The sequence below is a fragment of the Pteropus alecto genome, unplaced genomic scaffold, assembly GCF_000325575.1.
Source record: "Pteropus alecto unplaced genomic scaffold, ASM32557v1 scaffold51, whole genome shotgun sequence".
In the NCBI taxonomy this organism is placed as follows: domain Eukaryota; kingdom Metazoa; phylum Chordata; class Mammalia; order Chiroptera; family Pteropodidae; genus Pteropus; species Pteropus alecto.
Window position 1 is genome coordinate 1,317,230 of NW_006431922.1, and position 10,043 is coordinate 1,327,272.

General features: G+C 32.8%; 1 pseudogene; it reads left to right on the forward strand.

The window, feature by feature from the left end:
- Window positions 1-8,345: 8,345 nt before the first annotated feature.
- Window positions 8,346-8,461, forward strand: LOC112475529 (annotated as a pseudogene).
- The last annotated feature ends 1,582 nt before the right edge of the window (window positions 8,462-10,043 follow it).

The following is a 10,043-nucleotide window of genomic DNA, read 5'->3' on the forward strand; positions in this document are numbered from 1 at the left end:
ACATAATATATATATTGTGACTGATTTCTTTCTTTAAAATATTTTTGAAAGATTTATTTGTGCTATAACTTAAAACAGTTTATTTATTCTATTAATATATAGGATCCATTGTATAAATATACCATAATTGTTTTATCCAATACAATACTAATGCATATCTGAGTTGTTTATAATGTTTCACATAGACTGGGGAGAAGCCTTAGAGTTTTCCAAAATGGATGGCTTGATAGTAATTGAAGGAATAATCCATTTAGGATTCTACTAAATCTTCAGCAGAAAAAAACAAACAAAAATAAGCAAACTACACAAAAGAAATAGCAGGAATCTTGCCTATTTAGGCCTTGGCGCTAGATGATGGGAAAAAACAAATACAGCCCCCGAGAATTTGTAAACATGACTATTCATGTATTTTAATTATTTAAATTCATACTACCTGCTCAACTATCTTCTTAAAATCCCAGGTCTTTGATATATAAGCTAAAATACCTCAACTAAATACATAAATAAATTCACACGATCTTTATTGTCTTCTTTAGGGGAACACTACTCCAACACAAAATCAGAGTATTCCCACAGATAAAATTCTAAGAAAGATGAGCTTATAATCAAAGATTATAAAAATACTAAGGAAATGAAATTCTATAAGAGATAGTTTGAATACAGTTAATGTTTCTCTAAGCTTAGCATTTAAAAATATAACATAGGTGACTACTGGTCAAAATCAGAGTAGGAAAATGCTCTTCTCACCTCCTCCCATGACCACATCAAAATTACAACTAAATTATAGAACAACTATTATTGAGAATCACCTGAAGTCTAGCTGAACAAAATTTCTAAACTAAGGATATAAAGAAGAAGCCACATAGAGACTGGTAGGAGGGACAGAGACAGAGACACAAAACAGATTTGTCCCACACCCATATGTGGCAATGAAGAATCAAGAGGGATATATATCATTGAAGAGTGAAGGACCATAGTCCCACACCAGGTTTCCCAGCCAAGGGCACCTATGCCTGGAAGAGGAGGCCCCATGACATCTGGCTGTGAAAACCAGCAGGGACTATGTCTGAAAAGAACAAAGGGCTGCAGGAGATTGAGAAACTAAAAGGCCCACAAATAAACTCACTTGCTCACAAGCTCACTTGTTCTGAGTTTCAGCACAGGGCAACAGCTCAAAAAGTGCCATGAATGTAAAAGAAGGAACTAAATTGACTAATTTCAGGGAGAGAGTTAGAGAGGCAGGGGTTGAGAAGATCCAAACAAATAAAATCAGAAATGAAACTGGAGAAGTGACAATTGACTTCACAAAAATTCAAAGGAGTATAAGAAAATAGTAAGAACAATCTTATGCCAACAAATTGGACAAGCTGGAAGAAATAAATACATTCCTAGAGACATACAATCTTACAAGATTGAATCAAGAAGAAACAGAAAATCTGAAGAGACGAATAACCACTAATGAAATCAAATCGATAATCAAAAAGACTCCCAACAAACAAAAGTCCTGGACCAGATGTGTTCACAGTTTAATTATACCAAACATTGAAAGAACAATTAACATCTTTGCTTCTCAACAATTCCAAAAAAATTCAAGAAGATAGAAGTTTCCCAAGTCCATTTTATGAGGCCACTATTACCCTAATTCTAAAACCAGACAAAGACATTACAAAAACAGAAAATTATAGATTAATATCCCTGATGAACATAGATACAAAAATCTTCAACAAAATATTAGCTAACAAATTCAACAATATATTAAAAAGATCACACAACATGATCAAGTAGAATTTATTTCTGGAATGCAAGGTTAGTTCAATACATCCAAATCAATTAATGTGATACACCATATAAACAAAATGAAAGATAAAAATCATACAATCATATCAATGGATGCAGAAAAAGCATTTGACACAATGGATGCAGAAAAAGGATTTGACACAATTGAGCATACGTTTATGATAAAAACTCTCAGCAAAGTGAAAAGAGAGGGGACATACCGCAACACATTAAAGTTCATTTATGACAAACACACAGTTAATATCATATTTAATAGTGAAAAGCTAGAAGCATTTTCCTTAAGGTCAGGAACAAGACAATATGTTTACTTTCACCACTTCTACTCAACATAATATTGGAAGTAGAACCACAGCAATCAGACAAGAAAGAGAAATAAATCCATCCACCTAGGAAAGGAAGAATTAAAACTGTAATTATTTGCAGATAACATGAGATTATATAGAGAGAATCCTAATGACTGCACTAGAAATCTATTAAGACTAACATATGAATTCAGGAAAGTAGCAGGATACAAATTAATATTCAGAAACTGGTTTAATTTTTATACACCAATAACAAGCTGTCAGAAAGATAAATTAAGAAAATAATTTCATTGATAATTGCATCCAAAATAAAATGAAGTACAAAAAAGTAAATTTAACCAGAGAGGTAAAAGACCTGAACTCAGAAAACTGTAAGACATTGAAGAAAAAAATTGATGAAAATACAAATAAACGGAAACATATACTGTGCTCATGGATAGGAAGAATCAACATTGATAAAATGGAAATCTACAGATTCAATGCAATTTCTATCAAAATACCATTGGCATTTTTCACAGAACTACAAGAAATAATCCTAAAATGTATATGAAAACACAAAAGACCCCAAATAGTCAAAGAAATCTTGAGAAAGAAGAACAAAGTTGGAGGCGTAATACTACTTGATATCAAACTGTACTACAAGGCTAAGGTAATCAAAACAGCATAATACTGCATGAAAACTGATACATAGATCAATGGAACAGAATAGGGGACTCAGAAATAAACCCACTGCTATTTGGTCATTTAATTTATGACAAAGGAGTCAAGAATATACAATGGGGCAAAGGCAATCTCTTCAATAAATGAAGAAACCTGGACAGACACATACAAAAAAAATGAAACTGGATGGCCTTCTCACACTCTATACAAGAATAAATTCAAATGGATTAAAGACTTAATGTAAGATCTGAAATCATAAAACTCCTAGAAGAAAACATAGGCAGTAAGCTCTCTGACATTATTCTTTGTTAAATGTTTTTAAATATATCTCCTTGGGCAAGGGAAATAAAAGAAAAAGGAAACAAACGGAACTTACATCAAACTAAAAACTTTTGTCCCACAAAGGAAACCATCAGCAAAAAAAGGCAACTTATTCAGTGGGAGAAAATATTTGCCTATGATACATCTGATAAAAGATTAATATCCAAAATTTATAAAAAACTCATACAACTCAACGCTGAATAAACAAATAATGCAATTTAAAAATAGGCAAAGGGGAGGTAGAAAAAATGGCATAGATGATAGAGGCTCTGTTCATCCCTCTGTCCAAATCAAAGTTGTGACAGAAGCAAGGAGCAAACAGCAAGGAAAATCACCTGGGATCTAGATGAACAAGCCCTAAAACTAGGGAGAAATCTAAGAAGTCACCCTGCAACAGCAGAAGGTAAAATGGGGTGAAGACGCGAGGCTGCCCATCCCAAGAGGCTGAGTGGGACAGAGGTTGCGGCAACTGCAGACACCTCTTAAAGCGGCCATGTGGCAAGCGAACTTTTGCGGTGATGGACCTGCTCATTCTGAGCACCAGTACGGCTAACAGATGCAGAGTTCAAAACACTGGTTCTAAAGATGTTCAATGAACTTTTGGGAAATGTAGATAAATTCAGTGAGAACTTCAACAGAGAGATAAAAAACATAAAAACGGAAATGGAAATTATAAAAGGGAACCAGTCTGAAATGAAGAACCCATTATCTGAGATGAGAAATATATTAAATGGAATAAACAAAGTGAATAAAAGAAGAGGATCAAATGATCTATATACAGGATGAGAAAGCCAAGGATACTCAATCAGAATGGCACACAAAAAAAAAAGAAGCCAAGACTATAATAATAATTTAAGGAGACTGTGGGATACTATTAAAGGTAAAAATATCTGTCTCATCGGCATACCAGAAGGAAAACAAGATATGAGCTATTTGAAGAAATAATGATAGAAAATTTCCCTAAGCTGGTGAAGGAAATAAACATACAACCCCAGGAAGCTTAGAAAATACCAAAAAAGATGAACCCAAAGAGGCCTACACCATGGCACATCATAATTAAAATGCCAAAGGTTAAATACAAAGAGAGAATCTTAAAAGCAGCAAGAGAAAAGCAGATAGTTATCTACAAGGGAGGACCCATAAGACTAGCAGCTGATTTCTCAAAAGAAACTATGCAGGACAGAAGGGCTTGGCACAAAATATTCAAAGTGATGGAAACTCAAGATCTACAACCAAGAATACTTTATGTAACAAAGCTATCATTAAGAGATGAAGGACAGATAAAGAACTTCCCAGACAAAAACAAGCTAAAGGAATTTATCGCCACCAAACCAGTATTACAGGAAATGTTGGAGGGACTTCTTATGAAGAAAAAAACATGTATAAAAAACAGGAATAAAGAATTGTAACAACTACATTCCTATCAATAAATACTTCAAATGGAAAAGAATTAAGTGCTCTAACTAAATGGTGGAATGGCTGAATGGATAAGAAAACAAGACCCCTACATGCTGCCTACAAGAGACTCACTTCAGATAAAAGACACACACAGACTAAAAGGAAGGGGATGGAAAAAGATATTGCCTTGATGTGTCTAGAAGTTATTTCAGTCAGACAGAGAAAATTAAATACCATATGATTTCACTTATATGTGGAATCTAAAGAACAAAATGAACAAATTAATCAAAAACAGACACAAATATAATGGACGATTTGGTGATGGACAGAGGGTTTGGGGTGTAGAGGGTTGGGAGAATGGGCTGAAGTGTTAAAGAAGTATAAATTAGTAGTCGATGGATGGTCACGGGGATGGGGAGCACGAATGTAGTTAGGGCATGTAGTTAACATTAATATGTTGGCTAGGTAGAGGGCCTAGGGAGGGAGACAGCAATTGGGGGATCATTTTATGAACTATATAGATGTCTAAGCAATGTACTGTATACTTGAAACTAATTAAAATAAATAAATTAACTAAGAGGAAAAAAGAAAAAGAAGGAAAAAAATCAATGAACAAGAGTTTAAAATAGCTATTGCACAGAACAGTAAATATTTGGAGAGATACTAAGTGACGCTACTGGTTTGGACATGCAAATACAAACTACAACAAGTTTGTTTTGTTAACCAAAATTAAGAAGTCCAACGATACTGAGTATTGGAAGGAATATGTATTAACTTACATGTGGCTGAAGAGTATGTAATTTAGAACAATTTATAATCTTATAACTTTGAGCATTGACATGCCCTATGAACCAGCAATTCCACTCTTTGATGTGCCTCCAAGACAAAAACTTGCACATGTCTACTAGAAGATATGTAAAAATATGTTTATGGCAGCACTATAAGTTCATAATGGAAAAGAAACTAGAAGCAACCCGAAAGTCCACTTACATGAGAATGGATAAATAAATTGAGGAATAGTCACATGTTGGATATTACACAGCAATGAAAATTGATGATCTATAGCTACACCTGTCATTGAGTGTAAAAGCCATATTGGAAGTGGACTGGCAGTCGTAGACACCCCTACTGATGTCACATGGATCAGCAATAAAATGCCTGGCAGAGCCTTTCCAAAATTCCTGACCTATAAAACTGTGAGTGAAATAAAATGCTGGTTCTAAGAAAAACAAAAACAAACAAACAAACAAACAAAAAAAAAAACAGGCAAAGGACCTGAATAAACATTTCTCTAAAGAGTACATACAGATGGCCAATAGACATATGAAAAGATGCTCGAGGTCACTAATGATTAGAGAAATGCAAATTAAAACCCCAGTAAGATATCACGCCATAGCTGTCAGAGTGGCTATCATCAAGAAAATCAACAAACAACTGGTGGTATAATGTGCAGAGAAGGGAACCCTCGTGTACTGTTGATGAGATTGCAAATTGGTGCAAGCCACGATGGAAAACAGTTTAGAGGTTTCTCAAAAAATTAAAAATAGAACTACCATATAACCCTGATATCCCACTTCTGGGTATTTATCTGAAGAAATCCCAAACATTATTTGACAAAATATAAGCATCCTTATGTTTGTTGCAGTGTTATTTACAATAGCCAAGCTATGGAAGTAACCTAAGTGCCCATTGAAAGACAATTGGGTAAAGAAGAGATGGTACATGTATATATAATGGCTACTACTCAGCCATAAAAAAAGAATGAAAGCCTGCCATCTGCAACAACATGAATGGACCAAAAGGGTATTGTTTTAAGTGAAATAAGTCACTTAGAGAAAGACAAATAAATACCATATATGGAATCTAAGGAACAAAATAAACAAACAAAATAGAAACAAAGTCATAGACAGAGAGAACAAATTGATGGTTGCCATATGCAGGGTGGTTTAGGTGGATGAATGTAAAAGGGAAAGGATTTAGATGTACAAATTGCCAGTTATCAAAACAGTCACAGTGATGTAATATGCAGCATAAGGAATATAATCAGTAATAGTATAATAACTATGTATGATGTCAAATGGGTACTAGATCTATCAAGGTGATCACTTCATAAGTTATATAAATGTCTAATCACTATGTTGTACACCTGAAACTAATATAATATTGTATGCCATTTGTAATTAAAAAATAAGAAAAATAAAAATTTAAAATATGAAATAAAGGTCACAAATAACAACATAGAATAAATTTTTTAAAAGTATTTAGATTTTGTTTTTGTAATCTAAATAATATTCTATTGAAGATAGAAATCTGAAATCCAATAAATAGGTTGAAAAAAAAAAGGCCTGGACAGTGCTAAAGAAAGAATTTGAGAGTCTGAATATTTAACTAAATATATTACATAGATTTTAACAAAGCAAGGCAAAGAAGAAAGATTAAGATATATAGAGTGTTGAAGAAGAAGTTCTAACATGGCTAGTTGGTGTTCCAGGAACTCCAATACAGGTGGGCATTATCCGATCCTTTGAGAGTCTGAGGAAAACAAAAACGCTGAGGAAGAAAAATTTGCTCTCTGCTTGATTTGGGTCACCCATCTTCTCCTGACCTTGGACACGCTGGTGCCCCTGGTTCCCAGGCCTTTGAACTCTGACCGGGACTTACACCATCAATCAGCACCCTGGACTTGGGCCTTTGGACTAAGAGGGGGAATTACATTATTGGCCCCCATGGTTCCTAGTCCCTCAGGTTTTAATGGGAATTATACCTTTGGCTTTCCTGGGCCTCCAGCTTAGAAACAGCAGATAGTGCTACTTCTCAGCTTCCATAATCATGTGAGTCAATCCCTCAAAATAAATCTTTTCTATCATACTAAGTATATCCAATTGATTTTGTTTTTCTGGATAACTCTAGTAGCAATAATATATATTGGTAAAAAATATGAATTGTAAATAAATACATAATATAAATGCATCTCAAAAACAGAATGAATATATATAGTGATTTAATTTATATAAAACTCAAAATAGGTTGAATTAAACAGTATGTTGTTTTGAATACATGCTGGAAATTAAAAAAAAAAAAAGCAAGAAGAGACTTATAAAAATGTTTCCTGAAAGGTCAAAGAATACCTGAGGAGGTAAGAAAGACAGAAAAAAGAAATTCTGTGTGTGGAGAGTGGACTTCAAAACACTGGGAGCATTCTATTTCATAAGCTAGGTTATGAGTACTGGGATGTTTGTTTTATTTTTCTTAAAATTGTGTGTATGAATAGTATGTGCTTTTTTATACTTTAGAATTTAAGAAAATGATTTTGTGTCAATAGAGCAAAAACAGCAAAAAAAAGAAAAGAAAAATTATGAGTGAATGAACTCTATATAAATATGAGAAACACTATGAATGTGAATCACCAATTATTAAAGTAATCTTTGGCAAAGAAGAATTTCAAGTCTTCTTTATCCGTGAACATTAAGTCACAAGTAAGAAGAAAATAAATACAAGTGAATTCACATTCTAAAAAGCATAACAAGTAATAAATTACTAAGATAGTTTAACTTTCTTTTTTGTTATTTTTGGATGAATAACTTGATGATACTTTTTAACAAAATACATATTATTAAAAATTCTAACAAAACTGTAAACCACAAACTAAAAATTATAAAGAATTATGCAGAAGTTCGCCATCCAGAAATAGTGATTGTTAACATTGGATAATCATATGTAGCAAAAGAATAATGGGAAGTTAGTAGAAAACATTTTTATAAAATGAGATGAAATTATATGTTACCTTTAAATTAAAAATTATTAAAATTATTTTTATGTCAGTTTAATAGAAAGACATGTACCAGAAGTGAATATTAAAGTAATGCTGTCTATGGCCATGCTACCCTGAACAAGCCTGATCCCGTCTGATCTCAGAAGCTAAGCAGGGTTGGGCCTGGTTAGTACTTGGATGGGAGACCACCTACGAAGACCAAGTAAAGAAATAAGGAATTGTAAGCTGACAAAGTCCTTTTTGGCCTCGCCTAAAAAAAAAAAAAAAAAAATTAAATTTAAAAAATAAAGTAATGCTGAAATTTAGATTAAAAAAATTTTAATCACAAAGGAAACTTCCTTCCAAAAGACCTTATGAGATCTCAAAAAAAAGGAAAAAAAATATTAAACTCATCAAACTGTTGAAATAATTCTTTTTACTTGTATACTATATTTTAGCTTTTTGCTATTTACTATGACATGTGTGAAACTAAGAATCTTAGACTTTCTCCTTACTTCCTCACTTCCTGATTTTGAATAATTGGAATATTTTTTATACTAAATTTTACATTTAAATAATTTTAATACTTTAATAATTATATATTATTATAAATAATAATTGTTTAATAGCTATTTTAATAACTTACAATTTAGTATCTAACAACTATGAACAATTACAGTTCTTTTACCAGTTTTAACATTTATTAATTCCATTTTTTTTTTTTTTAATCTTTGGAGTGTCTCGAATACACGGGGTTCTTTTTCCCCTTTTTTTCAATAGGAGTTCATTTTTTCTCTTTCTGAGTTCATGTATGTCGCAGAATATCTGCCTATTTCCTTTATATTCACATTACATCTTAGTTAATGCTCTTTGGTTATGCTTTATTTTTCCTGAAACTTTTTAAACATTACTTCATCACATTCTAGCATTGATTGTTGTTGTGTAGATATTTAAAATCAGTCTGATTTTCCCCTCTTAGTTAATAAAATTTTATGGAGGCCAGCAACATTATTTTCCTATTTTTACCATTTATTTTAATTAAACAGAATGTGGTTCTGTGTGTTTTCAGTTCCTGAGATGCAGGGGAGTTTTCGCGTGTAAATTCAATGTATCTCTTTATCTCCAGGTGGGTGTCCCTTTAACTTTGTATACTCTTTTCTGCTCAATTTATTGGATTCTTCATTCCAAAAATAGCAATGCTATATTATGTTGAATTATCTTTTCCCATTAGAACTTTTATCTCTACTGTAATCACATTATTTCCTTTGTCTTTTTCCTTTGTATTCACTGTGATTATCCTGAGTTAATATTAGTAAATTAAATTTTTATCAGGTATCAACTTATCTTTTCCTTCCTTCCTTCCTTCCTTCCTTCCTTCCTTCCTTCCTTCCTTCCTTCCTTCCTTCCTTCCTTCCTTCCTTCCTTCCTCTCTCTCCCTTGCTACCTCTTCTCTCTCTCTTCTTCCCATCTTCCCTGTCTTTCCTTTTCTCTTTACTTTGTATATTAGTCTCCAATTTGTTTTATTCTCTTCAATTTCTTTCTCATTTCGTTCTATTGTCTTACTCATTTTGTCTTTGAATTTCATTGTACTTCATGGGATGAAGCATATTATGTTCCCTTTTTCTATAACCAATATTCTAATATTAAAGGGTTTTCATGCCATTTATTACGTTCTTTCCATGCTTAACATAACAAGGTACACTGATTATAAAAGAGACTTTGAGATGGCTGGTAAAGATGGCATAGAAGATAGATGCTGTGCTCATCTCCTCTCGCAACCACACCAAAAACACAACAAAACTACAGAACAACCA